This window comes from Rhinolophus ferrumequinum, chromosome 19 (assembly GCF_004115265.2).
Source record: "Rhinolophus ferrumequinum isolate MPI-CBG mRhiFer1 chromosome 19, mRhiFer1_v1.p, whole genome shotgun sequence".
Lineage (NCBI taxonomy): Eukaryota > Metazoa > Chordata > Mammalia > Chiroptera > Rhinolophidae > Rhinolophus > Rhinolophus ferrumequinum.
The window spans coordinates 28,872,059-28,899,946 of NC_046302.1; the positions used below are offsets into that span (position 1 = coordinate 28,872,059).

The 27,888-nt window shown below is 36.9% G+C and overlaps 1 protein-coding gene across 36 annotated transcripts in view; it reads left to right on the forward strand.

Annotated features, from left to right (window-relative positions):
- Positions 1-27,888, forward strand: part of DTNA (dystrobrevin alpha) — a 366,357-nt gene that overhangs the window by 208,957 nt on the left and 129,512 nt on the right. The window lies entirely within an intron of this gene.

Here is a 27,888-nt window from a genome sequence, read left to right on the forward strand (position 1 = left end):
TTATATTTATGAAATTTTTCCTTTCATTAATGTCTGAATATTCTTTGATATTGACAAATGGTGAATTTTTTTCTTTCCAACATACAAAAATTTTTCAAATATATAATTTTTTTATATTTGAGTTCATTAAGAAAGGATAAAAAACAGTTGCCTTTATCATTGTGGAAGCAGTCTTCTGAGTTGAGTATACTATTATTGTCTGGCCTTTTCCCCACTTAGGTGGACTTTTTTTTCTCTTAGCAGTTTATCCAGGTTCATTTATAGATTGGAAGATACTAGAAGTTGTCATTTTCAGTATCAGGACCTCCACTCTTTCATGATAAATTACTTTTGATTTTTTCCAAAGTCTTATGATCACTGCAGTTGGAGAAGTGTGTTGAGAAAATGTGGAGAAAAAGGTGGAAGAAGTGGGGTGTTGTCTTGACAATAAAGAGCTGAAGGAGGAAGTGGGGCCTGGCTGTAAGAAGGACTTTGGTAGTAACTGCCAGCCAACTGGCTGAAAGTAGAATAGCAGCCATTTGGGAAGGTGCTGACCTTGTAACTCTTTCCAATATGTTTGATGACAGTAGATATGAGAGCCCTGAGAATTCTCTGATATCATAAAATGCCAGGTACTGTTCTAAATGCTTTTTGTTTAACTCATTTAAGTTAATGAATCCTCACTGAGAGAACAATACCCAGCACTTAGGAATTACTGAGGTATACTACTACCATGTTTCCCCGAAAATAAGACCTAACTGGAAAATAAGCCCTAGCATGATTTTTTCAGGATAATTTCCCGTGAATGTAAGCAAAACTTAATATAAGACTCGGTGTTATTTTCGGCGAAACACAGTAGTTTCTGAATCCTCACAACAACCTGATGAGCCATGTACTTTTATTATTTATCATCATTATTTTACAGATGAAGAAATTAAGGCCAGAGAGCTTAAGAAATCCCCCCAAAGTCATACAGTTAAACGAGAGAAAGAGTTATAGTTAGTGGCTCAACCACTTACTAGCTCAACCACTTAGCAACCCGCCTACTCTTATTCTATGTAAAGTCTATTATATATAAAGAGATAGTACTTGTAAAATGCTTACAAGGTACCTGACATATAGTAAATTCTTAAAGTTGTTAGCAATTGTTACTATGTAATAAGATTTAGAAGATATTTCAGTATTTATGCCCTTCTATGAAACATTGTTCAGAAATAGTGAAATTTTTAGGACTTTTAGGGTAACTTTGGATTTTTCTTATGTAAGTTTGAGTAAAGCTTTGTTTACAAGCATGCCCGTTATAAATTGGGGAACCATTTTCTACCTAATACTATCAATCAGTTTGACTAGCACCTTTGAAGTTTTCACCTCAAAGAATGTGCCTCATAGAAATGTGTCATATACACGTCTACATAATTCTGCCCTTTTGACAGAGAATGACTGCTGCTGAAGGTACTAATATTGAGAGCTAGTGAATTCCCCTTACATGCTGGATATTTGAATAGTATATCAATTTGTTCATTATGGTCTTGCTAGGAATTAAATGCTCTGATATTTGCCTCACCTAAGGGAGCTAGTGAGAAGTTGGCAGCCAGGAATGAGAATCAAGCCAGAGGCTGGGAAGCCTCAGCCATAAGGAGATGGTTCGGTAACAGAGTCCTCAAGGTCACATGGGTGGTTCCAGGCAGAACCCAACCTGACCCTAGAACAAAGTCAGATACAAACTTGGGTTCTGATCTCTTTTCCCTATAATATGGGCTAGTTGGGGGTAGGTGGATTGTCATCGCCTGTACAGAAAGAATTTTATGGAAAATTAGGTGACCTGTAATCTAAGTGAAGTAAGAATGTCAACAGATGCAGAATTAAAGATACTTAAACATTGTCGATACAGGAGTACAAGAACAACAGCTCTGTCATGCTGGAATTCCTGGAGAACATGATACTGCTCTGGGTTGTACATGAGAAATGAGCAACAGACCACGCAGACGAGGTCTGAAGATAGAAGAGAAGAGGGCAAGGTGAAACCTCAAGTCTGGGTGACCAGGCAGATACCTTGTTTTCTGCATTTGTCACTCTTCTAGTTCCCTTTGCCTTTATCTGTGACTTCAGAATGTTTTCGCTAATGATGTCATTGGGTAAATATGCCAGGAGACTACCCCAATTAGAGGACAGGGAAGGAAACCAACATACCTCCCACCATTCTGCTACCAGCGAAAGGCAAGCTGGGTGGGAGAGGGTGGCAAAATCTCTTTCTAGATGTTTGCCATCTGCTCTGTTACCCCGTCTCAGATGGCTACTTCTCCTTGAGCTTAAATGGAAATGGTTTCTTTCAACTATTAGGGAGTATGTTGATAATGCTAGTGATGCACAGGGTCCCCAAAGTCATCTCTGCAAATGTTATGTGTTATTATCTGGAGAAGTAACAAGATTTTATTAACCATAAAAACTAACATGTGTATCTTGATTTACTGTTTGCAAAGTATGAGTATTATGATTGCATTATATTTGAATCTCCTAACAATCCCGGAAGGAAGATAACTTTATCATTCCCTTTTTAGGGAAGAAGAAAATCAATCTCAATAAATTTCTTGGAGGCACTGAGCCAGCAAGCAAAGCATTTTAATTTACTGATTTACTGATTTACTAAAACATGCTGGTTCACTCAAAGCCCCTTTCACCTTTAAAACACTCTCCTCAGTGATAGTTATTTGGCTTAGAAAATTGTTATTACAAGTAAAGAGCACTTGTATTTATTCAGATTAAATCCTCTTTTTGTTAATATTTTCAAGGTAGTTTATGTACATAGTAAGTATTTAATAAGTGTTAACTGCCTGATTATTGTCTCTTTGTATTCTCAAAAGTAATCATTCTGATTCTTACATATCTGATGAAAAGATTATTTTGGACTAGAAGAGAATAGTCAACAATTGTAATTCCCAATGTGGGAAACTAATGCGGAGAAAAAATGTGAAGCAATTCTTTTTAATTTAAGAAAATGATCTAACCTCTAACATCTAAATGAGCAGATTTAAAATAAGTCAGATGGCCAAAACAAAATGCCTGTATAAAACCAATGAAAGGAAATCATCATGAGTCTCCATACTACTACCTCCCATATTCGCACGACAACCAAACAATATATGCAATTTTATCTTGCCAATGCAATACCCTATTATATTCCTAGGTGTGTGTTTTCCCTTCATATTACCATCTATCTTCTTTATAACCCTCCTTTACTCAACATTACCCTTGAGTTTAGCTATCTTTTTTGTCTACCGGAGATAACAACAATGGCCACCCCCCAACTCTCCATGAAAACCAATGATTAAAGTCTGGGCAGGAGAAACAAAACCAGAGCGTATGATCATTGCAACAGGTTTTTCCAATTGGGCTAAACTGAAGTTTCTTACTTCACAAATATTGCTGCTATTTGGCCTTCCTTTTGCTAATACTTTTCCTTAATATGTAAAAAAGCCATTCTGAATTGCTACATTTATTACCTTTGTTATTTAAAATGTATAAAAATAATCCTTTGGGTTTAAATGTTCTCTTCTGACTAATGCTAAAATCTGAGACTTTTATGTATGATTAGGGTTAGGCAAGAAAACATTAAAATGAAGAGCTTTTCTTACTAGCTATTAAGTATATTATAAAGCCAAAATTATAATTAAGGTGAACTATAATTAAAGAGGGTGTTGATATAGACAAAACCCTGGAGTATGAACAAATATTAGCATATGTGTTAATATATGCTAGAGGAGGCAGTAACGTATCAATGGGGAGGTTATTGTTATGATACAATAAATCAAATTGTATTGGGAGGAAAAGATCTTCATATCACAAAATAAATTCCAAGTAGATTAGGCTTGTAATAATACTTAGTACTTATGATAATACATTAATACTTATAATAAATCAAACTATAAGAATTAGAAGAAAATATAGAGGAATTTTAAAAACAGCTATAGGAAATATAATTGAGAACAAAGTACGTTGTTTAAAGCGTACAAATTAGTAAGTTTTGATGTATTGTGTATATCCTTTAAACCATGTCTAGAATTAGGATAGTGAACATTTCCACCATCCCCAAAAGTTTCCTCATGTTCCTTGGGAATGCTGCCCACCCACCCCTCCCCCATTCCCAAGCAACCACAGATCTGCTTTTGGTCACTATAGATTAATTTGCATTTTCTAGAGTTTTATATAAATGGAATCATACAGTACATACTCTTTTTGACTAGTTTCCTTCACTCAGCATAACTATTTTCAGATTCATTCATGTTGCTGCATGTATCAATAATATGTTCAATTTTATTGCTTTGTCTATTTATTATTTATTTATCTGTTGATGGACACTGGGGTTGTTTCCAGTTTTGACGATTACAAATAAAGCCATTATGAACATTCATGTGAAAATTTTTAAGTGGATATATATTTTCCTTCCTTTTGAGTAAATACCTAGAGGCATTTTAAATGATGTGTGAAAGGAAAGAATTTTATAAGTATAAAAATGAAGGTTCAGAGTGGAAAAAGTTATATTTCACAGCATTAATATTTTAAATTTCTACACATCAAAAATATCATTAACAAAGTTATAGGTTAAATGATAGTCAAGAAAAATATATAAGTAATAGCTAACAATAGCAAGAACTTGCTACCGTGTTTCCCCAAAAATAAGACCTAGCTGGATCATCAGCTCTCATGTGTCTTTTGAAGCAAAAATTAATATCAGACCTGATCTTATTTTAATATAAGACCAGATATAATATAATATAATACCAGGTCTTATATTAAGTTTTGCTCCAAAAGACACATTAGATCTGATGGTCTGGCTAGGTCTTATTTTGGGGGAAACAAATATCTATAGGCAGGGCATCAAAATCTGTATGTATGTTGTATCAGTTAATCCTCACTATAGTAGACACTGTTATACCTCACTAAAAGGTAGACACTGTTATCCCTGGTTTAAGGCAGCCTCAGAGAAAGTTTAATATCCTAATGTAGAAAAGTAAAGGTATATGTGAAACATAAAAATAATTCTTAAAATGTATCTGTCTGATATATAGATGTGAGATAATCGGTCAGTCACTTTAATATGTAAAGAACATGCAAATACGTAGGGAAATACTAAGACAGTGGTAAAATGGGAACAAGACATAAATAGGTATAGTTCACAACCAAGTGAAAGTAAAAATATATGAAAAATATTAAACTTCACTTTCAATTAAAGAAATTAAAAATAAAACAACCCTATAACACCTTTCAAATTCGCAAACATTTTTAGATTTTTTTATTGTTGGGTTGTTTTGCTTTGTTTTAATAATGGCAGTATGTAATGTTAGTAAGGTTGGAAGCCATTCTCATACTTTATTGGTGGAAGTATAAATTAATATGCTAATTCTGGAAAGCAATTTGACAGTAACAGTAAATTTCAATGACTTTGAAAATAATTGTACCCTTTGATAAAAATTTCATTTTGGATTCACTTGGAGAAATAATATGAAATAGATACAATGATTTATGTCCAGCAATTTATTTTAGCATTATGTATAGCATTTAAAAATTGGAAACAACCAAATGTCTTATAATAGAAAATGAATAGTTAGTCATTCCATAACTAAGAAATCTTTTGCAGCTACCAAAGGGGTACATAAAGTTATATAATAAACTACTTGTAGGAGTATACTTGTAGGAGTATAAGTTTTCTGGAGAGCTACAGGTTTTCTGGAGAGCAGTTTGATAATATTTTAATTGACTTAAAGTGCTTATGATTATTAACCTAGTAATTCTACTTTTAGGAACATCTAAAATGGAAATACTTTTGCACAAAAATGTATAAACAAGGATATTCATCACAATGTTATTTAAAATAATGAATTTTTTTAAATGAAAATTTTGAAGCAGCCAAATGCCCAACAATGGATAAATTAAATAATAAATGAAACAAATGGTTTAATAAATTATGATACATTCATATGATAGAAACCATTTTAAATGTCTTGTTAAAATGTTTAGTGAGACAATATGCACTTTATAAAATACCATCTACCATTAATTTCTGATATTTGAAATTAAAAAGTAGAGAATGTTAGAGAGAAGGAAAAAAAGCAAAATGTTAGTAATGTTAGAAAGCAAAAATGTTAGTAAAATCCTGTTAGGAAAGGTACTCCTGTGAGTGCTGGCTACCCACGGTTAGGGCAGTGGTGGTGAAGGGAAGGGTGTTGAATAGGCCGCCTATTTTTTGAATCTTTCCATATGTGTGTGTGTGTATATATATATGTATTAATAGTACTTTTGCAAAATGCTATAATATAAATTAGATTATAGAAGCAGAATTTAAACTTGCACGCTCAATGTGAATGCAGCTATGTATGGAAAAGAGGCAAAAGGCTATCAACCAAAACGTTGATAGCGTGATTTCATTCTCTTTTGTGTTGTTATCCGAAAAACTTAACTTCCACAGATGAAAACCTTCTTAAAAGAAAGGATTTATTGAGCCATATGCTAGCTAGAAAAGGACCAGGCCCCGGGCATGAAGTCTAACCCACCAGAAGCGCTAGGTGGAGAAGGCAACATGTCAGTGGTCCTAGAGTTGACGAGCACTTTTATACATTATGTTTCGTGGAAGAAAGTTATGCATTGTTTTGAAAGAATTTACATTGGCTGCACATAAAGGGGGCAGGAAAAGGTGAAGCCGGGCAGTTCTATAATAGGAGCACAGTCTCTAAGGAAGAAATATTTACTACTTTTGATGGGTTCCAGGCAATGGTCCTGAAAGTTCATGCATATTCAGCATGTGGTGGCATCTAGTGGTCAGCTAATAGATGCCCAGAGGTTGATTCAAAGCTCCAGCATACATTCAGGAATGTGAGCAACCTTTTGTTAATTGGCCCACAGTTATTAACTGGTTAACTAGTCCTGTCCCTTTCTCTCACTCCTCAGCCACTGTAATTTAATTTAGAACGTCTCAGAATTTTTCTCTTGTCAATATAATTTTTGGGATTTTTCTAAAAAGTAAGGAATCAGGGCAAAAATTATTTTGAGACAGACAGGGAAAAAACAAGGCCCTCTTTAATCTGTAGAAAGTAATGCATGAGAACAAAAGGGAATTATAATAGGTTTTTCCTGCTGCAGGAGCAAGAAATACCACTTGACCAGTTTAAAAGGAGGCATTGCCTTTGGTAAATAAAAAGGGCCCATGTATACGTGGCTTCAGATTTGTTCAGATCTGAAGACCCAGAGGACTTACCGAAGCTCTGTCTTCCCTTGTTTCTGCTTGTTTCTGCTTAGCTTTTTTCCCAGGGAATCCTACTCAACCAGCATTACCAGATCTTGTGGTTTTCTCTCCTCCAAGTGGCAGGTAGGATGGTTGCCAGTAGCCCCCAAATCACATACCATCCCCTTAGAATCCCTAGCGGAGAATTTTTCTTAGTAACTCAGACAAGATCCCAGCAAGTAAGTGGCAAAGGCTGGCGTGGGTTGTATGCACAGCTTGGAACGGTCACCATGGCCAGGGAATGTCCTGACCCCCAGGCCTGGTTCAGTTGTCCACTTCTCTGTCTGAAGGGAAACAAACTCAGCTCACAGCAATTATATGGATTAGATTATAAAAGAGGTTATAGGCAAAAAAGAGGAAAGGGAATGTTAGGAAAATATGACAAATGTCAGTAACAGATACTAGTAAGTACGATGCCAGACTTTTGACAAAATTACCTCATCAGTCCTCATAGAATTACATTTCCTTCTTGAAATGTCAAAGAAGGAAATTGAGGGTAAGAAAAACTTATTTGCCCAAGAACATGCAGGTAGCACGTGGCAGTGAGGAGATTTGAACTAAGCTATGTCTAATGCTGTAGCCAAACCTCCCCTCCAAAATGTTTGTCTTTCTTAAGCTCCTATGGCTGCTTCATCTGCAGTCGAGTGACGGAGAGATGTTCTGTGTTTCTGCATGTGAGAAATGACAAGGGAGCAAACGAAAGCTTTACTACCTTCTGAGTAACACACCTAGGTGACTGGTTGCTTCCGTCTCCCCTGAGAACACTGCTTGGGAAAAGCTAACAAGGAGAATAATGTAGCAGAATGAGGGCCTTAGGTAAAATGTTGGATATTTTTCATACATTAAAATCAGGTGTAGGATTCAAATATATTAAAAGAATTTCACACTCCAAATTTTAAATTTTTTTGAAGAAGCTTGGGCACATTCCATATTAGCATTCAGAGTGTTTTCAACAGATACTAGGTATTCTCAAAGATATAAAAGTAAGCACAGTCTAAATTAGGACACAAAGAAAAGACAGGGGATGGGAAATTCAAGGTAGAGAGACATAAATGGCAACCTGGAATGATGGTCTTTGCAGATCTGGCCGTTTTCCAACCAAAGCAGACAGTCTTAAAGGAACCTAAGTTTATTTATACCTGCTGAGGATTTACTCTACCTAGTGATTAAACCTTCAGGACACACTAGATAAGTTTAGTAGAGCTTTAAGACTTCAAATTTTGAGTTCCCTTAACCTACGTGTATCCTGTCCTCAATTTGCATGAAAAAACTTATCTCCCCACATCCAAGAAACAATTCCAAAAATAAATACAGGCATTTGCTTGAATCAGGACACTATGTCCCCATTTTTCTTTCCAAAGCCTACAGGATGTACAAGTTGCTCTTGAAGTCTGTCCACAAGCACAGCAAATGCAAGTTTCACATTTGCTCCCTAGATGAGTGTCTGTGCTTGGCAAAGCTGCACATAATAGATAATGCCCATCAAGCAACTGCTGGATGAGTAATTTGTAGTAAAAAATTAGTAACAAACTCCCAAGATTTTTTTAGCACCATTTATTTATTCTTCATTTAGAAGTAAAATTCCATACATTAAGCAATGTATGACATAAAAATGGCCAGCCTGTACCCTGGTCCATCTGGAACTAATTCCTTGCAGAGCCATGGAAGGTAAGAAGTATTGCTTTGTGGTCCCTGGTGCCCTTCTTGACAAAATTGAGAAAACATGGCAAAGTAGGAAGAGTACAGACCTTGGAGTCAGATTTAAGTTCAAATATAATTTTCATGCAATAACTAGCTCTGGGACCTCTCTGAGTCCACATGTTCTCTTATTTGAATAATCCACTTGTCAGCTGAGACTTCCTAGTCCCTTGGGGAGTCTGATAAAGTTGGTGTGAACCAATGTGAAAGTTTAAACCGTTCCCACAACCTTTGGGAATTCTTGGGGATTACTGTCCCTTAACCTATTATTCCCCTGGCTTCCATATTATGCAAGCTGTGTCTCCATTTCCCCCTTTATCAGATTGCAAGTGAAACTCTGCCCCCTCGCCAGTGTCCACCAAAGAATCCACTCAAACTGGCATGTCTAGTGATTGCACTGAAGGTTTTGGGTTGGCTAGGGCTGGGGGCGGGGTTACACAGCTTTTTTCATCTCTCCAGAAACCTCTGTCTTAGTTCTCTTTTTTTTCACTCCTCAAACATGTTTTCAGATTGTTTCTTAGGAACTAAAAATATTTTCCTTCTTCCTATGCAGAGAAATTTAGCTCTTCGGTGCTTGATCCAAACTTTGAGACTCAAATACATCAATATTTTAGCATAACAAAGCGTCTTCCAATGGCATCCTCAGGAGACAAAGTTATAAATAAAAATAAGAAGTTTTCCATTATCTTTTAAAAATAGTAATAATAATACCAACCTTGCTCCTGTCTGAGATTTCTTTGAATTTTAGATATAAAGGATGTAAAATACTCTGCACGTAATAAATGCATAATAATGCATGATGATGATTAGGTAGCCAATGTTTGCAGTAACTGTATCTCTGTGGGTGTCTCTTCTTATTATTAATTATTTTTGCAATCATATTTTAATGCTCGTCTCCCCCATAAGACTATAAGTTGCCTGAGGGCAGGAACTGTTTCTGTCTTGCTTACCACTGTGTCACCAGTGCCTCGTACAGTGCCTGGCCCACATATTTAACTTTTTATTTCATTAATGAATAGATGAATTAATAGAGAGATGGGTGTGGAGGATTTTTTTCTTTCTTTAGAATTAGTGACTTTATAGATAGAAGGAGTGACAGGGCAGGTGATGGAGGATGCAGGCAGGTAAAATGTTCTCAGAATGTTGTGAGCTCTCTAAGAGTTTGGGAAAGATTAGCACAGCCTCAATTTCTTCATTCACTCCTTGTTTCTGTGCGTTTTCTGCTCTCCCCACCATGTTAGTCTCATACCTATTCCTCTTGGTTTTATCAGTCTCCCTGAAACTGAAAAAAAAAAAAAAGACAATAGAATATTTATTTGCCTACCTCCACATTGTCTCACTAATACAACCCATAATAATTAGGTTTACAGATTAGTCCAAAAAAACTTATCTTACCCATGATTTCTTTGAAATAGTTACATTTTTCCCCCTAATATTTTTCCATAGCAGATATTTTTCTTTTTAGCTACCTGTTGGAGTAACTAAAAGTCTAACTTTAGTGTTACAGCCTTTTCTGAACAGGAAACTGTGTTCTATGCTATCATGCAGCTTATATATATATATATATATATATATATATATATATATATATATATATGCAGCGACAGCATATTGTAAAGCAAAGACACTGCGTTTACAGTCACCCACCTCTGTGGACCTCCTTTCTCATCTGAAAAATAAGGAGTCTGAGCCAAAGAAATGGATTTCAAATAGCCTGAGTGGGTTGGTTTCAGCCCTCCTGCCCCTATTGGAGCAACTCCATGGTTATGTTTCAGATGCTTGGCTCCAGTTAAGGACTTAATTTGAACAAAAGATTCCATGGGAAAAATAAAAATCAGCAAGCTTATGAAGAGACTCTTCTATAATTCAAAGTAAAGAAAACTACGTCACCCATCAAATATTTTCTGTGTCTAAACCGCTGTTAGTAGGATTGTCAGATCAAATGCAAAATGTGTAATTAAATTTCAATTTTAAATAAATAATGAATAATTTATAGTATATGTATGCCCTGTGCAATATTTGAGACACACTTATACTAAAAACATATTTTTATTTGCTAAATCTGGCAACTTTACATACTAGACACTTCAAGATTGGGGGGCAGGAGTGAGCATTATATACCAAGAAGAGCAAAAAGACATTATAAATTAAGTTGAATTTTCTTTTTGCTGGTTTTCTTTTATTAGTGGTAGTCATATTAGTATTAGTACTAATTAGTGTGGCTCTTGAAAATTCATTGCGTTACTTCATTGTCTTATCTTTCAACACTCTTTCAACACTCTGCCACTTGCCAGCCAGAAGAGACAGTTCTACCTGGATCTAACTTTTAAAGTGTATTGTTCACACAAGGCCATGAAAGTGTTGATGAAAAACTAGCCACTTCCTCACTTTTTTGTTTGTGGATGTAAACTTAGATAACAACTTTCATCGGTAAAATTGGACTAAATCTCCTTAATAAATGGTACCCAACTCTTTCTTTGATGATTAAGATAGTCTTTATATACATCGAAATATACAGTTCTGTTTCAGTTAAGCATCCAATGGTCAATTTTGGATAATTCTGAATATTTTTTAAAAAGCCAAGTATCCTTCAAAACAACTTTCATCGGTAAAATTGGACTAAATCTCCTTAATAAATGGTACCCAACTCTTTCTTTGATGATTAAGATAGTCTTTATATACATCGAAAATATACAGTTCTGTTTCAGTTAAGCATCCAATGGTCAATTTTGGATAATTCTGAATATTTTTTAAAAGCCAAGTATCCTTCAAATACTAATACTTTCACAATACAGCTGTTTAAAAATGAACACAAATTATTTTCTACTACTGTCCAGTTTTAAATGGAGCTAATTTCTTCCTGAGCCAAAGATGAAATGTGTTGCCCCGTGGCATGTTATGCCTTCTTAACAAACCTGAGGCAAAGTTTGAAGATTAAATTACATGAGAAACAAGTAAGGAATTATTCCCCATATTTCGTACTTTCTAGAATCAGGTATGTTATTTTTAATTTTTCAAAATTCACTACTGAATTTTCCATCGTTATTTTTAAACAGGACCGATACTCAAACAACTTGGTTGATCCATTATGTTTTTGGCTATAATGCACTATGAAAAATTTTCAAAAGTTCATATGTCACTCTTATTTTAAATGCACAATTTTGAGTAGCCCAAGAGCATGTGAGCAAATGTCTTTTAATCCCAAGGAGTTTAAATGAAGCCAAAAATGAAAGAATAGTGAAATTCCTACCTTTACAAAGCTGACTCCATCTTCTCTCAGTGCAGCCTAGTGGTTTTAGAACCTGGAATTTAATTCTGTGTGTACAATCTCTCATTCTTCTGCCATTACCTGTGACTATTAAGATCCCTGACACATGGCAATGGAAAGCAATTCAATTCCTCATTTGGTGACAGTTGCTTGCAATAAAATCAATGGAATACATACCTCTTAAAATGTTTTGCCTGGGTGGACGTACTCATATTCAATGTGGCTCAAATATAATTTATTTGAAATATATCTATCTTCTACAGATTTTAGAAATGAAATCTCGAACACATGGAGATTAACAATAAATAGTGTATGCACACATATGTGCAGTGTGCAAATACTAATTAGGAAAAGTAACATTTTAGAATTTAATGTGGTCTTGCCCTCTGCTGTGATTATAACTTTATCAATGCTAACAGCTAATCGGAAGGTACAAGTACAGCACTACGTTATCAGTGTTTATCAGCACTCTCCACGTGTAGGGCATTGAACCAGAATTTCCAATTCTGTAGCATAGATGTTTGCTAGGTATATTTGCTGTAAAGTTAAATTCTGTATGGTATGTTGAACCCAATTTTCCCATTGAATTCAATTTTTAATTGAAAATAAACTCCAGAAGTAGTAAAGTCATGGGAGGTAGACTTTGGGGGTGGAGTAGGGATGAAAACCCTGTATCACGTCATAAAAGGAGGCAGAGATCCACAAACAGCATGCAGTTTAAACTTTAAAACAATATGTAAGCATGCAAAATTATTTTGTGAAATGATTGAGGAGCTTCACTTATTTAAGTCAAATATTAATTATGTCTTCTAAAATGGTCTGTTCTTCACCACATCTCCTCGGCTCTTAAATATATATTTGAATCTATAAAAGTGAATAATTTCTCTCATTTTGTTTCTAAGTAGTTTCTCTCAGCAATAACTGAGCCATCTCCATCATGGGCCTCCCTCTTACACTATGTACAACCAAAGGCTGACTGCTTAGAGGAAGCCCTCCAGTTCTTGGGAACAGCTTTCTATCTGTGAGTTCCACTGCCAGCCCTTCCAGGTCAAATCTTCCAAAGCTTCTTCGTCTCTCCCCATCTCTCGTTTATCCTGCGTATATTACTGTCGTATTAGTATTCTGTAATTACTGGGTGCGTTATTTCACTCCTGTGCACAGAAATCTTCCAGTTAACATCGCTGAGATGGTACAGGCCTTCAGTGAAACTGACAGTCTTATGAGTGATACAGACACCAAAAAAAAAAAAAAAAAAAAATTTCATCAAGTCTTGTATGACCATAATTGTGGTACTTGTTATAAAAGTAAGGTATGGGGGCCTTATGAAAGCAGATAACTAGAATGTATTAGACAAATTAGAAAAGGCTGCCCTGGGGTAGTGATGCTGATGGGTGATGGCCAAGTTTGGGGCTGGGAGGGTTGGGATATGCATGGGGAAGAGAAAAGAGAATATTCCAGGCGAAGGAATTGGCAGAAAGGAGGCCTTGAGACATATATAATTACAATGCAGTGAGTGAACAGAGAGACATGGGCCTGGATGAACCTATACGCTGGAATGCTCAGGACCTACAAAAGCATTTTAAGGATTTTGGACTTTAAATTAAAGGCAGTGGAAAGTCCATCCTGCTCTTACTTGCTTTCCACAGCATGCTTTCCACAGCATCTTAATTTACTACAGAGGCCCTTAGACACAGGAGGCATGGCTACTCAATCAGCTCATGTAATCACAGGCTGCCGTAATAGAAGCACATCTGAACCAAGGAAGGCACACACGGTACAGGCTTAGCTGATGGGGAGAATATCCCAGGACCTCATAAATTAAACAATGTAGCATTTCTACGGAAACAAAGGTATCCGTATCGGTTGTTTGCCACTCAAAACACCTGGTTGACTGAAAACCCAGATTATCACGTAAACCAGGCTAAGCCTGGGACAAGTTTTTGAGGTTGACTTGTCACCCTCCTATAGCTCCTTTCTCTCCGGTTTCCTCTCACTGCACCTATGCCTCTTTATTCTGTCCTTCTGTCTGCTGTCCTGATCTGACGAATCCCTTCCCTCTACTGTTGGGACTCGACTTTGTCTGGAAGATGCGAGCATTCGACAGTAAGAAATGCTGATCTATTAGTCACGCCCCTTTCGATACCCCTTATATCTAGAGTTTTGTGCAGCGTTTACAGTCTTAGAAGGGTCCTGGTTCTGAGCGCCCAGAGCCCTGAGCAGCACATTAATGGAGGATTAGTGCAGAATGCCATGCTGAAGAAAGTTTCCCAGATCAAGGCTACAAATAGCTCTTGACAAGTTTTGCAGAGAAAAGCTACATAATTAGTTTGAACCTTTTAAACTGAAAAAACGCCTAATTCTGATTCTGTGTGAGAAGAATATAAGCAGGCTCTATATCAAACATAAACACATTTGTCATATGTAAGAGACATATTTTAAAACTAAAAAAGTGACTATTGCATTGTTTTCTTTCTTTTTCTTTTTCTTTTTTTTTTTTTTGGAAGGGAGTAATCTGGTTCTCTTTCTGTTCTTTACCATCACAAAAGTCTTTTCCCTACACACTTCCATAAAATATTGGCATAATGCTAAAGTTTGGATGAACAAAGGCACACCAAACTTTAAAGAGCTCTGTCATTTCAAGGTCTCATTAGCTTGGTTGCTTTGCAGACAATTAATGGACCTTAGAGAACAATAATTCTCAAGTTTGAAACATTTCCAGGCATATGGTGCGGTGCCATAGGTCAATGACTTGTTTGCTTGAAAGGACTTCAGTGGATCTTTGTGATTATGACATTCAGTTGTGAACTCCAAGATTCTCCTTCTTCATTCCCCCTCTCATCACTTACACCCCATATTCCTTTCTTGAAAGGAGTTCTCACACTAGAGTTTTCACACTAGAAAGACTGGCTCAAAGATAGAGATCTGTAAATGAAAATAGACAAAAAAGTGGCATGGACGTGTGAAGGCAATATAATAGACTGAAAAGCGTCTCTAGCTGGGACCCAGGAAATTTCCATTCTGACCTTGGCTTTGCTTCTTCACTGTGCAGCCTTGGACCTATTGCTAGTTTTCTGAGTTTCACTGTTCTCACCAAGTGATACCACAAAGTCAGGAAATGGTAGTACAGAAACATATTACAAATGGGAAAGTAATGGTGAGGAACGTCTTGGTCTGACTCCGTTATTCATGCACCACTTCCATTTGCCCCTGAAATGTTAGGCAGGCCTGACTTTGTGTGACTGTAAGCGACAGGAACGACTCATGTTTCAAGCTTAATAATGTAACGGCTCACAGCTGGAACCGAGTGTCTCTGAGATGGATTTCTATATTATGTGAGCTCAAAGGAAACTGTTGGTCACGTATAGTAAACTTCCTAAGTCCCAGAATCCCTTTCAACAGCTTTGTGGAGCTTAGAAAAAACAGTTTTTTAGTAATTAGTTCTCTCAGGGCCTAATCATTTCCAGGTAGTAGTTTAGACTCATTTAGTCTTTGAAGTCACTAAGGTGCGATTAAGTGCATCACTGCTCTGGTGCATTGAATGACAGTGAAGTGGTGGACGCTAGCCTGTGCGCTCAGCACCATCAGGAAGTAGCTTAAGTACCCCTCCACAAAAGCCTTTGTTAGAAAAGAACGGATTGTTCAGTCAGGGACACTGAGCCTGCTGCTATTACCCTTTGCTGTGTTCTGATGAGGTCCAGGGACACTTGTTTCCATAGATGCAAACGCTGAAGCATAAATCTGGAACACTGGCTTTCAGTATTCACAGATTCACAGAGTGAACACATCCTCATATGATGCCTCAGAAAAGTGATTTTTTACAATCTCAAAAGTATGTCTACAGTGTTGTTAATGCTATTTGGCTAAAAATGTTTTGTTCGAGTGCTACAGTTCTTATTTTGAATCACTGTGACTGTTTCTACTGGTGTATCTGTGAAATGGAGGTATTTGAAGTATGGTCATCATGAGTCAGAGAAGCGCAGAGTGTGTGTGCGTGTGTGCGTGTGTGTGTGTGTGTGTGTGTGCTTTATTTACAAACACTAATTGGGAGAATTGTAATTCAAAACTTAGCTTTGTTTTCTAGTTCTCTGGGCAGGTCTGTTTCTACATGATTGTATATCACTTTGTCTTTTATTTTATTGTAAGAATAATACAACGTAAGAAAAGTGTGTGATCTTTTAATTGGCTTAATGTATTCTTTGCAGTATTGGCTTTTGGAGTTATAAAGTTCCCAGTAGCCGGCACCTCATGTCCACACCCTTTGGTTAGCTGGCAAATCTTATGTTTCCTAATATTATATCTGTTATAAGCAGAGTATTCTCCCATCCAGGTGATTTTTGATATGTGGTAGACTAGGTTGCAATGATTCTTCTACTGTGATAGTCAGATGTGTGATCTCATATTTTAATAATCTGAAAATATTCTTTACTATATTTACCTCTATTAAATTTGATCGTATTAATTAAGCAAGGAAAACTAATTAAAAATATTGATATAAATGGAATCAGAGTGCAGCCAGGTTATTTCTAATCAGGAAGCCCCTGAAATTGAAAGGGTTTGTGTCAATGGTAACCTTTTGTCCAAGGATTTCAGCACTAGCCCTCTGGAGTGGAATATTTCTAGCATGTAGTTGATATAGTGACTCCTGTATGAGCCACCCAGATGTGTTCAGGAATTACTGAGGGAGAAAGTACTCAATTTGAGTTTGTTTTATGATGGCATTTAGCAGATGCTCTGTAAATGTTGGTCAAACATATATGGCAGTAGGATGAAGAGGCTAAAAGCTTAGAGTGAATGTCTGTCAGACTGACCTAGGTTTAAATTTCAGCTCTTTAAAATCTCTTAAGTCTCACTTTCCTCATCTGTAAAATGAGGATAATAAAACCACTACATCTGAGGATTAAATAAGATCATGAAAATTTGTAATTAACATGTGTAGGTCTCAATAAATGAATATATTATATTCAGGAGCTAATAGAGTCTACGGAGGAATCGGTTGGTAGAGCAGCACAATGACTGAGTATATAGCCTCCAGAGAGATTTCTGAAGTGCAAACCCTGGTTTGGTGGCTACCAGCGATGAGATCTTGTAAAAGTTTCTTAACCTTTCTCAGCTGTATTATTTTCCTGTTCTCACAGTCACAAACTATCACAAATTTAGTGGCCTAAAACAACACAAATGTATTATCTTACAGTTCTGGAGCTCCAGAAGTCCAAAATGGGTCTGATTATGCTAAAATCACGGTGTCGGCAGGGTTGCTTTCCTTCTGGAAAGTTCTACAGGAGAATCCATTTCCTTGCCTTTTCCAGCTTCTAGAGGCCACCGACATTCTTTAGTTTGTGGGCCTTTCCTCTATCTTCAAAGTCTCTCTTTCCTTTATGAGGACTGTTATAATTCATTGGGCCCACCTGATAATCCAGGATAATCTCAAGATCTTTCATTTAATTACATCAGTGAAGTCTCTTTTGCCATGTAAGGTACCATATTCACAAATTCTGGGAATTAGGACATGGGCATCCTTGGGGAGGGCTTTATTCTGTCTACCTCATCAGCCTTGGTTTTCTCCTCTGTAAAACAGGATAGTATAACATGACCTATCTCAAAGTTAGGGTAGAAATAAATAGGATATTTTATGTAAAATGCTAAGTTCAGAGCCTACCCACACATGGCAGGCACTTAATTAATGTTGGCCGTTATTATTATCAGTGAATGAATCTCATAGTCCCTTCCTGCTACATTACCCAGGCATTCATGCCTCTGCCTCAACGGGATGATTTAGAGGGCCTGCGTAATTCAAGACTGAAAAGAAAGGCTCATTCCCACCAGCTATTCTTCCTCACTCAAATTCTTGGCAGATACCAACGTAGAGCCATGGCTCTCTCAAGAAACAGAGATTTTTTTCTGGTCGTTTCCCTTAATTTCAGACAAAACTCTCTTCAATGGAAGGGACATAACTAAGAGCCTTATATTTCATACAAACAGATCCAGAGGCAAGAAATAAGGGCAGCCTCTGTTTCTTCTCTTTCCGTTCTGTACTCCTGTCATACGAGTCAACCCTTGTCTCAGGGAAAGGACCATGGTTTGCAAAATGCCATTGTTTACTGCTGGGGATCTTGCAGCCATAACTGTTGGCTGTTCATATACTCTGCCTGTTTCTTTTCCATGTGGCCTATTTAATTTTGGCATGTGTATTCATTAACCCCAGACACTTGGCTATACTTTTAGTGGACAGCAATCATCAGAGTCCCTACAATGTCATTGCTATTTTCTAGGTTCTTTTATATTGTTTAAGCCTGAGATATTCTCCATAGAGAGAATGTGAGTGGGGAAACGGAAAAAAAATAGCATCATTTTAATTAATTTAATATTTAACTATGGGTTGATCTCTATTCCACTTTTTACTGGGACATTAAACTAGATTGAAAAGTGGTTAAATGTAGGTTCCCTTAAGTCCTCAGCTTAAGTGAAAACAAAATAGCTCCTTCTGCACACTATAACAGAATTCTTGAGATTTACCCTTTAATAATATTTGTTCTGGAACAAATAAATTTTCAGAGACATATAGAAGAATTAGTAGGGAAGAAAGGGATTTTTTTTTTTAATTTAGTAAACATTCCCTTTGATCTTTTATACCTATCATGGACTCCATTCTTCTGACACTTTGTTATTGGTTCTGAATCCATAAATACATAGTAATGGTTATATTGACATCTTCCCACCTACCTACCTTAGCCCTCTTCCACCATTTACCCTCCCATCTCCCTTATCTCAAAAGACAGTTGCCTCATGTAGCCTCTGGAGCATATCATCCAAACCTGACCTCTCCAGGAAGCATTCAAGAGCCATGATTATTTTTCCCAGTCAATCAAATTGCCATGTCCTCACTGTATTTATCTCAGCCAAGTATTAAAAAAAAAAAGGCAACTAAATTCATTAACCTAAGGTGGACTTTCAAATTCCCTGAGGGAAATTTGCATTTTTAAGGGCGTAAAATTGATTTTTTATCCTAGCTTTATTGACGTATAATTGACAAATAAAATTGTAACATATTTAAAATGTACAACATGAGTATTTCATACACATATACATTGTGAAATGATTCCCACAAAGTTAAGAAATCCATCACCTCACTAGTTATCTTTTTTAAATTTTTAAATTTTTTATTTTTGATGAAAACCAGATCTCTGTTAGCAAATTTCACGTTTAAAATACAGTATAATTAAATATTAAAATAATTAAAATATTAAAATACTGTATAATTAAAATACAGTATAATTAACTACAGTCACCACACTGTACATTATTTAGAGCCTCAGAACTTACTCATCGTAAAACTTCCTTTTTTCTTTTCCCACTATACTTGCCTGGTCTTTCTTTCTCAAGCTAAGAACTGCCTGTTTCGTTGGTTTGAGTCATATTCCCTCATACACATAGAAATGAAGGCAATGAATAAAGGAGCTGGGTTAAGGAAATAAAATTAAAAGCAAGAAGAGAAGGCTGGATCAGAGGTAGAGGGGAAAAAATGGAAAGAGGAGAGGTGGAAGAAAATGAAGGGGGGAATGCAGAGGATATATGCACCTTATGACTTACAGGTCTCTTTCCTTAGCAAAATTGTGACCTTGTGACATATTAACTCCAGCTTGCCTAGCTCCCCTTGACGTCCACTGATGCATATCTTAAATTATGCTCTACCCCAATTCAGTATGTGTATGTGTAGGCAATGTCCTACCACCACTACCCTTAGGGAAAAAAGAGAGTGGTCCTCTTGAATCATAATACAATGCCATTTTGGTCTTTCTTAAGAGGCCCAATGGACTCTACGGTCCGACATGTCTGGTTTTAAACCCTAAATTGGTCATTTGGGCAATTAATTAATCTCTCTGAAGGTTGGTTTCCATATCAGTAAAATGGGAATAATAATAACAACATTATGGTGTTTTATAAGAACATAAATGTGAAATTTTTTGCATGGTACTTGGTACATAGTAAGCTTTTTTGGTAAAATTGTAATTGTTTTAATTAGTGTTGTGGCAATTATTCTTATTTTTATTCTTACTCTTACTATTTCTTCTCCCAGAAAAGGTCAGATTTTTTGGTACTGTTGCAGAAAACTCGTCCTGTTGCAGAAAACAATGTATTTACTTGCCTACCTAGCACTTTTCCACCTCTCCAAACTCAGCACTCCCCAACCCTAAAAAATAAAATGGCAATTTTAAAGCACACAAGCCTCTCTGGCTAACATCTCAATGCTCCACGTTCTGTCATGCACTTTTATTCTTGTTCTCCTTTTCCCTGTTCTCATGGAAATCACACTCCTGGAAGTGAAGATAACAATTAGCCCGTGGTCAGTAGCAGCTCTGCTTGTTGTGTTTCTCAACACATGATAGTTGGACAAGGGAGGACCTATTTCTTTCTGCCACTCTTTCTAAGATCTTCCAAAACAAAAGATAAAGTGGAATCCTTTCAAGCACCAGGAGTCATGCTGGTGATGTCCCATGGTACTGTGGATTTCCCAGATGACGGTTGTGGCCTAACACATGAATATTGAGTTTGTATACCCAGGCACTCTGGTTTCTACCACATGAGGAGCCCCCGACCTGGGGCGGGGCGGAGGGGGAGCCTTCTGCTATCATCACTGCTCCACCTGGACATCTCTCCTTCCTGGCTTTATGAAGCCGCTGCCAGCCTTCTTGCTCTCTCCCCTGGATAGTTGCTCTATCGATGCATCCACTGTGACTGGCTGCCCCCTTTCACTATGAGTTGGTGCTGCCTATAAAATAAAGCTACCTTTGTTTCTCACCAAATCCTGGCCTTCTTCCCCTAAACCAGCCCAGGCAGGGAACTATAATTCCTTTGTTTGTGTATCCATGGACATGAATATTTGGGGGGTGAAGGGGAGGTGAAGGTCCAGCCCTTTTATCAAACCATTAAAAGGCCCTAAGCCTTAAAAAAATGACAGACTAGACAGTTTTGCACTGCTTAATCAGCGAATATATTCTGTCTTGTCACAGCCTTTTACTGAGAAGCTAAATTTAACTCAGTCACTTGAAAAAAATAATTGGGATTACAATCTTTAAAGTTTTCCAAAATATTTTACTTTTATAAATGTGTGTGTGTGTGTGTGTGTGTGTGTGTGTGTGTGTGTGTGTATTATAATCCCACTGTAATGAAATAAGTGGGGGCTCAAAAAATTCAATTACAACATTTTGGGTTTTCTTATTGCAAGGTTAATGGAAAACTAGTCTTCTAATTATGGAGAGGAGGGGAATTTTCATTTATTAGTTACTTAGGAAAAAGAAACAGACCTATGTTTATAAACAGTGCCATCTTAGACTGAATTGAGAATGTTCCAAATGATAAGAAGGCTGTCATTTCCCAACATCCACCCGACAGACGTGAAGAACTTAAGAACTCTGCAGTTCCAGCAGGAGAGCTGGGAACACTTTCACTCCAGTGTTAGGGTCAGCCATTGTTCCACCATGACAATGTGTGCCTATCCACCTAATATTACTGCTCTAGAGCAATACAGATCTACACACACACACACACACACACACACACAAACACAGCCATTGTCCCAAGGCACATCATATTGGATAAAACATGGTTCTCTAAAAGAGCTGAGGTCCCAGCACAGTGCAGCAAACAGACACCACCCTCCTTATGGGAGTCTCCCCTAGGTACCCTTGGGTCCTTTTGATCAAGCTCTTGGCAAGGTTCCCTAGTCCTTCAGAGATATTCTCATAACTATGAACCTCACATGACAGTCCAAATTTTGATCATTTTCCTTCCAGAAAGTTCCTTTTTACCCATGCCAAGTTGCTCCCAGCTTCACTTTGCAGTCTTGAAGCCCTTACTGATAGTGAGAGGGAGGGGAGGGTGATACCAGCTGCTATGGAGCAGGAGTCCTAGCTGTGTTCCAAGTCAAATGAAATCAAATGAAACCAAATGAAACCAAATGTCCTTAAATGTCATGGACTCTCTTACCCCAGAACAGCAGGTTCCTTCCTGACTTGAAAGTACCACCGAGAGTCATTTTTTCCCAGAAAAAAAATGGTTTTCTCATTTTTAATGGCATTTTCTATTTTTTTAAGTTTGCCTCATTAGGGACCTGTATCGATGTATGTATATGTATATTTACATTCCCCAAAGAATTAATTATCTTCTCCTTTGGCTCAAAGTATATTTTATAATGTGTATTACGAGCTAGAGAAACATATTACAAAGCAACATAAGAATTCCAACCTAATGTTATGCAAATAAGTTCACAGTCAAGCTCAACTAGCATCATATTTCTAGCTCAAACCTGGTTGTGTATCAGGACGACCTACGGTGGTTTTAAAAAGCACAAATGCTCTGCTCCAGCCCCAGATTCAGTAAATTGAGGTATTTGTATTTTGGTACAGTTCCAGGCTGGTGTGATGAGCAACCACATCTGAGAACTACAATGGCAGATACCATTCCAGGGAAGTTCAAATCACTGGTAGTATATGGAGCTGGTCATTACACTAAAATAGTGAGCTCATGCCCCTAGTCCCCAAAACAAGACCCAAGTTCCAAAAACAGAAGATAATGTTCAAAGTAAAAGACAAAGTCAGAAACCCATTATAGCCATTTATTTTAGTGACAGTATTTCCCTAATTTCAGGGGCTCATCTCTCAATAAAGGACTAGGAAGTAAAAGGAAATGCAGTTATACCTTGCCTCAGGAAAGAGCTCTGAATGCTTTTTTATTATATTGCCAAAGATTAGGACTAGAATGTAAATCTGAGAAAGTCATATCAGAGGCCTCTTTCATTAACAGAAATGGAAACAGGCATGTATATGCTACCAATAAATCAATTAAAGGAGGAAAAGGAGCTTGAAATGGCCTTCATTGCAGTTATTAACTTCAGAGAGTGCAGCAGTTGGTGAGTGCTGAACCCAGCATCTTCTTGTCAACCACCTGAAGCAAAATTGAGGAAAATAAAGCATGGAAACAGTGTCATCATACTAAACACAAAGTCTGCAAGTCTTCAGTATTTGTTAAAATGGAGCAAAAGCAAAGCAGAGCCAGACGTTTCTGAAAACATTGTCGGCTTTTGCAGATTGAAAACTGTGAGAGTGTGAATTGGTGTGTGAGTTGCTGTGTTTATATGTGTCTGGGTTGACATAAATCTGGATGCTGGAAATTATTTTAATCACCATGATTATTTCCAGTATAACAGTGTATTAAAATAAGAGGATCCCATTAAGAAGTGTCCCACAAAGAAATCTCAGTGAAATTTGAGAGTGCTATGGACCCTTCCCCTCTCCATTCTCCTTTTGGCCGGGTAGTTACTGAATTTTATCAACTTCTTTTCAGTTTACCAGTTTCAGAAAAATCTTAATTAGTGTGGAACAGTGGCAGATGGAATAAAATTACTGGCAATTAGAATTCATACCAGCCTAGGAATTTAAATATTAAAAGAAAAAAAAAATGGATTCAATTTCCTGCCCTGCCAGAAAAGACTGTATGTTTTTGAGCATCCAATTTACCTGCCCGAGTCTTAAGTTCTTCCACTATAACTTGGAAATTATAATATATCCCCACCTCACAAGGTTATAGGGAAAAGCATTCTATAATCTTCAGAAACTTATACAAATGGAAGGCACCATTAGGTGAAACCTCTACCTTTAAAATGTCTTCTATGTCATGTGTAATAGAAATGCATGTTTATTGTGGATGATATTGGAGTGAAGATGTGAAGGAAATAACTTGAGGATGTGATATTTCAATGTGAACTTATTCTCACTGTGCCAAAATACAGTTCACATTTCTTCTAACACTCTGTGTCCTACATTTAGATTTATTCTTTATGTCTTGCTGTTTCCCACACTCTCCTACTCTGTTATTTCATTCCTCCCGCATATATAGGGGCAAAGAGTTGGAACTCTCCCTGACCAGTTTTCAGCCCTCTTTTAATGACTATGCTGGAACAAGGGTGACTTGGTGAACTCACCTCCTATGAACTCATTATTGCCATGAGAGCCACAGATTGTTTCCTAACATGTGTGAAGTGCTGTGAGAGAGCAAAAGCTGAGGTCCTCACCCCTGCTCTTCCCATGAGAACTGCCATCACCAAGTCCGATTGAATGCTTTCTAAATCTCTCTCAAATCAATCTTTTAACATAAAACAGAATATCTTCACTCCTGAATCACAGAAGTATCCAGCTAACTGGACTCCTCCCTTCATTATGTACTCCCACCCCCTACCCCCTTGCCCACACAATCTCTCCTCCACTCACCATGCTGGTGTAATCTTAACAAAAATCTAAATCTGTACACATCAGTTCCCTACTTACACTTTGGATGGCACCCTGTCTCTTATAGGAAAGCCCTATGCTGTCTAGACATGACAAATAAGGCTCTCTAGATCTGCTGTCTGTTCACCTCTCCAGCATCTCCTCAGACATGCACTCAGCAATACTGAACTATCCCCAATTCCCAAATGCACTTTATACCCTTTTTAAAGCTCCATGCTTTTTCATGATTCCCTCTAACGATAATTGCCCTTCCTTCACTCTTTTCTATCTAGAAAATTTCTATTCACCCTTTAAAACTCTTTTCCAGAGTCACCCTTTCTTTGATGCTTTTTTTAGATCTTTCCAGAAATAAACTACTATATTTAGCAGTACATACTTTCATTATTGTACATATTACACCAAATTAAAATTATTTGTTAAAATAACTTGTTTCCCTTTCGAAACTGTGAGCTTTTTAAGGGCAAGGATCATGTCTTATTAATCTTTGGATCTTGAGAAACTAGTAGTGTCTAAAAATTATAGTTACATTATAAACATTTCTTAAGAAAATTAATGGATGGATTCTCATAAGTGAAAACAACACATACCCTGTATAATTCGTGGGACTGAGCTCTAGTTAATAAAAAAAAAAATCTGATGGGCTCATCACTTATTTATCACTGTTAGTTCTGTTTTGCTATTTTGATGTTTATGTAATCTTCTGGTAAATTCTAAGATTGTAAGCATCTCATCTACTTGAAGGAGCAAGACAAACTGGCCCCAATTAGGCCTATTAGTGAGCCATGCACTTTGTGACTTCGTGTTATCACGGATGGGTTATTTTCCCTTCATCTTCTCCATACGACTTTGAGGAGCTATAGTTATACTGAAAGGCATGAAAAGCTGAGCTTGACAACTTCAGAAGTAAAATTGCTCACTAAACGGAGCCCCTCCATCCCCTACTGAAAGTGTTGCTCTGCTCTCTTTCTAAAGCCATGAGAATGTGTGTCTCAGGCATGTGTCTCAAATCCTACCGATCAAAGTTAAATTGGAAACTAAGGCTCCCAGAATGGTGCTCCTTGCCTGTTGGATTCATGAGCTTCCTTTGTCTGCAAGTTCCACTATTGAATCAGTGTAAGCTGTAAACTAGCATGTCTCCCTTTTTCACTATTATGACTGTGATCAATGGGTAACAAGTGAGTATTCTCAATTTTATCTGACAGTGCTGCTTCCCAGGGAACTCGGAGTAAAACAGGAAGTGTGCAATGTTTCCTTTTATATTTATGATTATATTCCATGCTTTCTATTATTTCACACCACTGAGTTTTTCCTTCTTTTCCTCATAAGGTATATATTTTACTTAGAAGTGAGAAATAATACCTATTGTGTAACAAATGATGGTTCTTTTATGAGTTAATTAACCAAAAAAAAAAAAAAAAAAAAGAAGAGGAAAAAAGTGATAAATAGACCGAAAGATGATATCAACATAGTTTGCATCTAATTCAACGTCTGTTTCATAAGACAAGGTTTTGCTTTAAAATGTATGGCCCTAGATTACTATAGATATAAATTAGTTTCTCTCCTTTCAAATAATTATCTTTGAAACTAGTACAATTTGAATTTTACTCTTTTCTGAATCAGTTTTTGGAAATACAATTGAGGTCTATTTCATGGAAAGCAAACTTGTCTCTTGTTTGTTTTTGTTTTTCGTTTGTTTTGTACAATAAGTATACATCGTATTTGTTCATTGGATTTTGCTAGGCGCTGCGAAGAATTTAAAATTTTTGACATTGCTGCCCTTAAAAACCTTACAGAGAATCACACAAAAAATCAACTAGACAAAGAGGTGTCACAATAGTAAAAGATGAGTGGTACAGGCAGTAAGTACTTGGAGTTCAGAAGCCAGTCTTTACCTCCCTGACATTTTCACTCAGAGTTTTCCAGCCTGCCATCCTTTGTGATTTATTTTTAATGTTGTTTTTTTTCTCAGTCTCATTCCAGCATATAGACAGATACAAGAACATATCACTGGTTCTATCCCCTATCTCTCTTTTGACTCAGCTCTACTTCCGATCTCTTGAAATAAAAATTGGAGGCTATATCCAGACTATTTTGTGAACGTCAGCTTCGTATCTATCGACTTCCTCTGGAGTAATGATGGGGTTAGGTGAACCAGGAGGGACATGTTTTTCTTCGGATATCTCTCTATATGAGTATATTAACCATACCTACATATTTAAAATCTCACAAAAAGGAAAGTATTTCATCGTGTTCAGCAGTGAATTGTTAACAAAGCTTCATTAAAAACTCTGCTCCTTTCCAATTATTATTTAACCTGACCCTGGTTATATTATCACCCATTGTGGATGGGTACACACTTTCCTTAACTCTGTAAAAAGGCTGATCCATGCCCTTCTTTCCTTTTCTGGAAATAGGCAAATAATCCTTGACTCATGAAAGCAACTGCTGAGGCTGTTTGACCAGTTTGACTGGCAGCACAATGTTTCACCACCAATTTTTTCTTTTACACTCGAGTGAGTCAATTTGTACATAGCACTATTACTACGTCTTGAGCACTCTTCTGCAAATACTTCTGTTAAATTGACCCCCAGGTAATAACCTCTGTCACATTCACATACCTTTCCTTCCACTTCTACAGCTATAATTACCTCATTGTGTTTTCATTGCTTGTATGCTTTTGCATCTCCCCCAGTAGAGTATAAGAACCTTGAGGGCAGGAGCTATGACTTGATCACTGTTGCATACCCAGAATTTGATTTGGTGTCTGGAGTATGGAAGGTACTCAGTAATGATTTATTAAGCTCAGCACCATACCGACCCAATCATAGAGAGTTAGGGGAATTTCGGAGGAAGATACACTTAAATTGAGACCAGAAGGGTAACTGCAAGTTAGCTAGGCATAGGGAGAGGGCAATCCAGACAAAAAAATAACATGGACAAACACCCATATTTGAGAAAGAACAGGCAAAAAGATCAGCTATGCCTTATATTTACCTGGCCTGAGATTCAAAATATAGTGGTATACGTATAAATGTATACACGTGTGTGAAAGAGAGGAAACCTTATTTTTTTAAGTTTTATTAGATATACTAAAAAGTTAACTCCATCAACCTATAAAACCCTTCCTATTTAGCCCAAAACCCTCTATCTGACTAGACAACATTTCCATTAACTTTCTCATTAATTTCTTTTTCCTCAAGTCAAATTTTAACTTTTTGTATCTTTTTTCATTCTGTGTATTGTTGCTATTTTTCAAAATAGATCCACTGCAGACAATAGTATGTTTATTTAGAGAGATGTGACCCAACCTAACCACCTTGCATGAAATTATGTATAGAAAAACTATTGCAGTTTCCACACACTCTACTTAGAAATGAACATTTAGA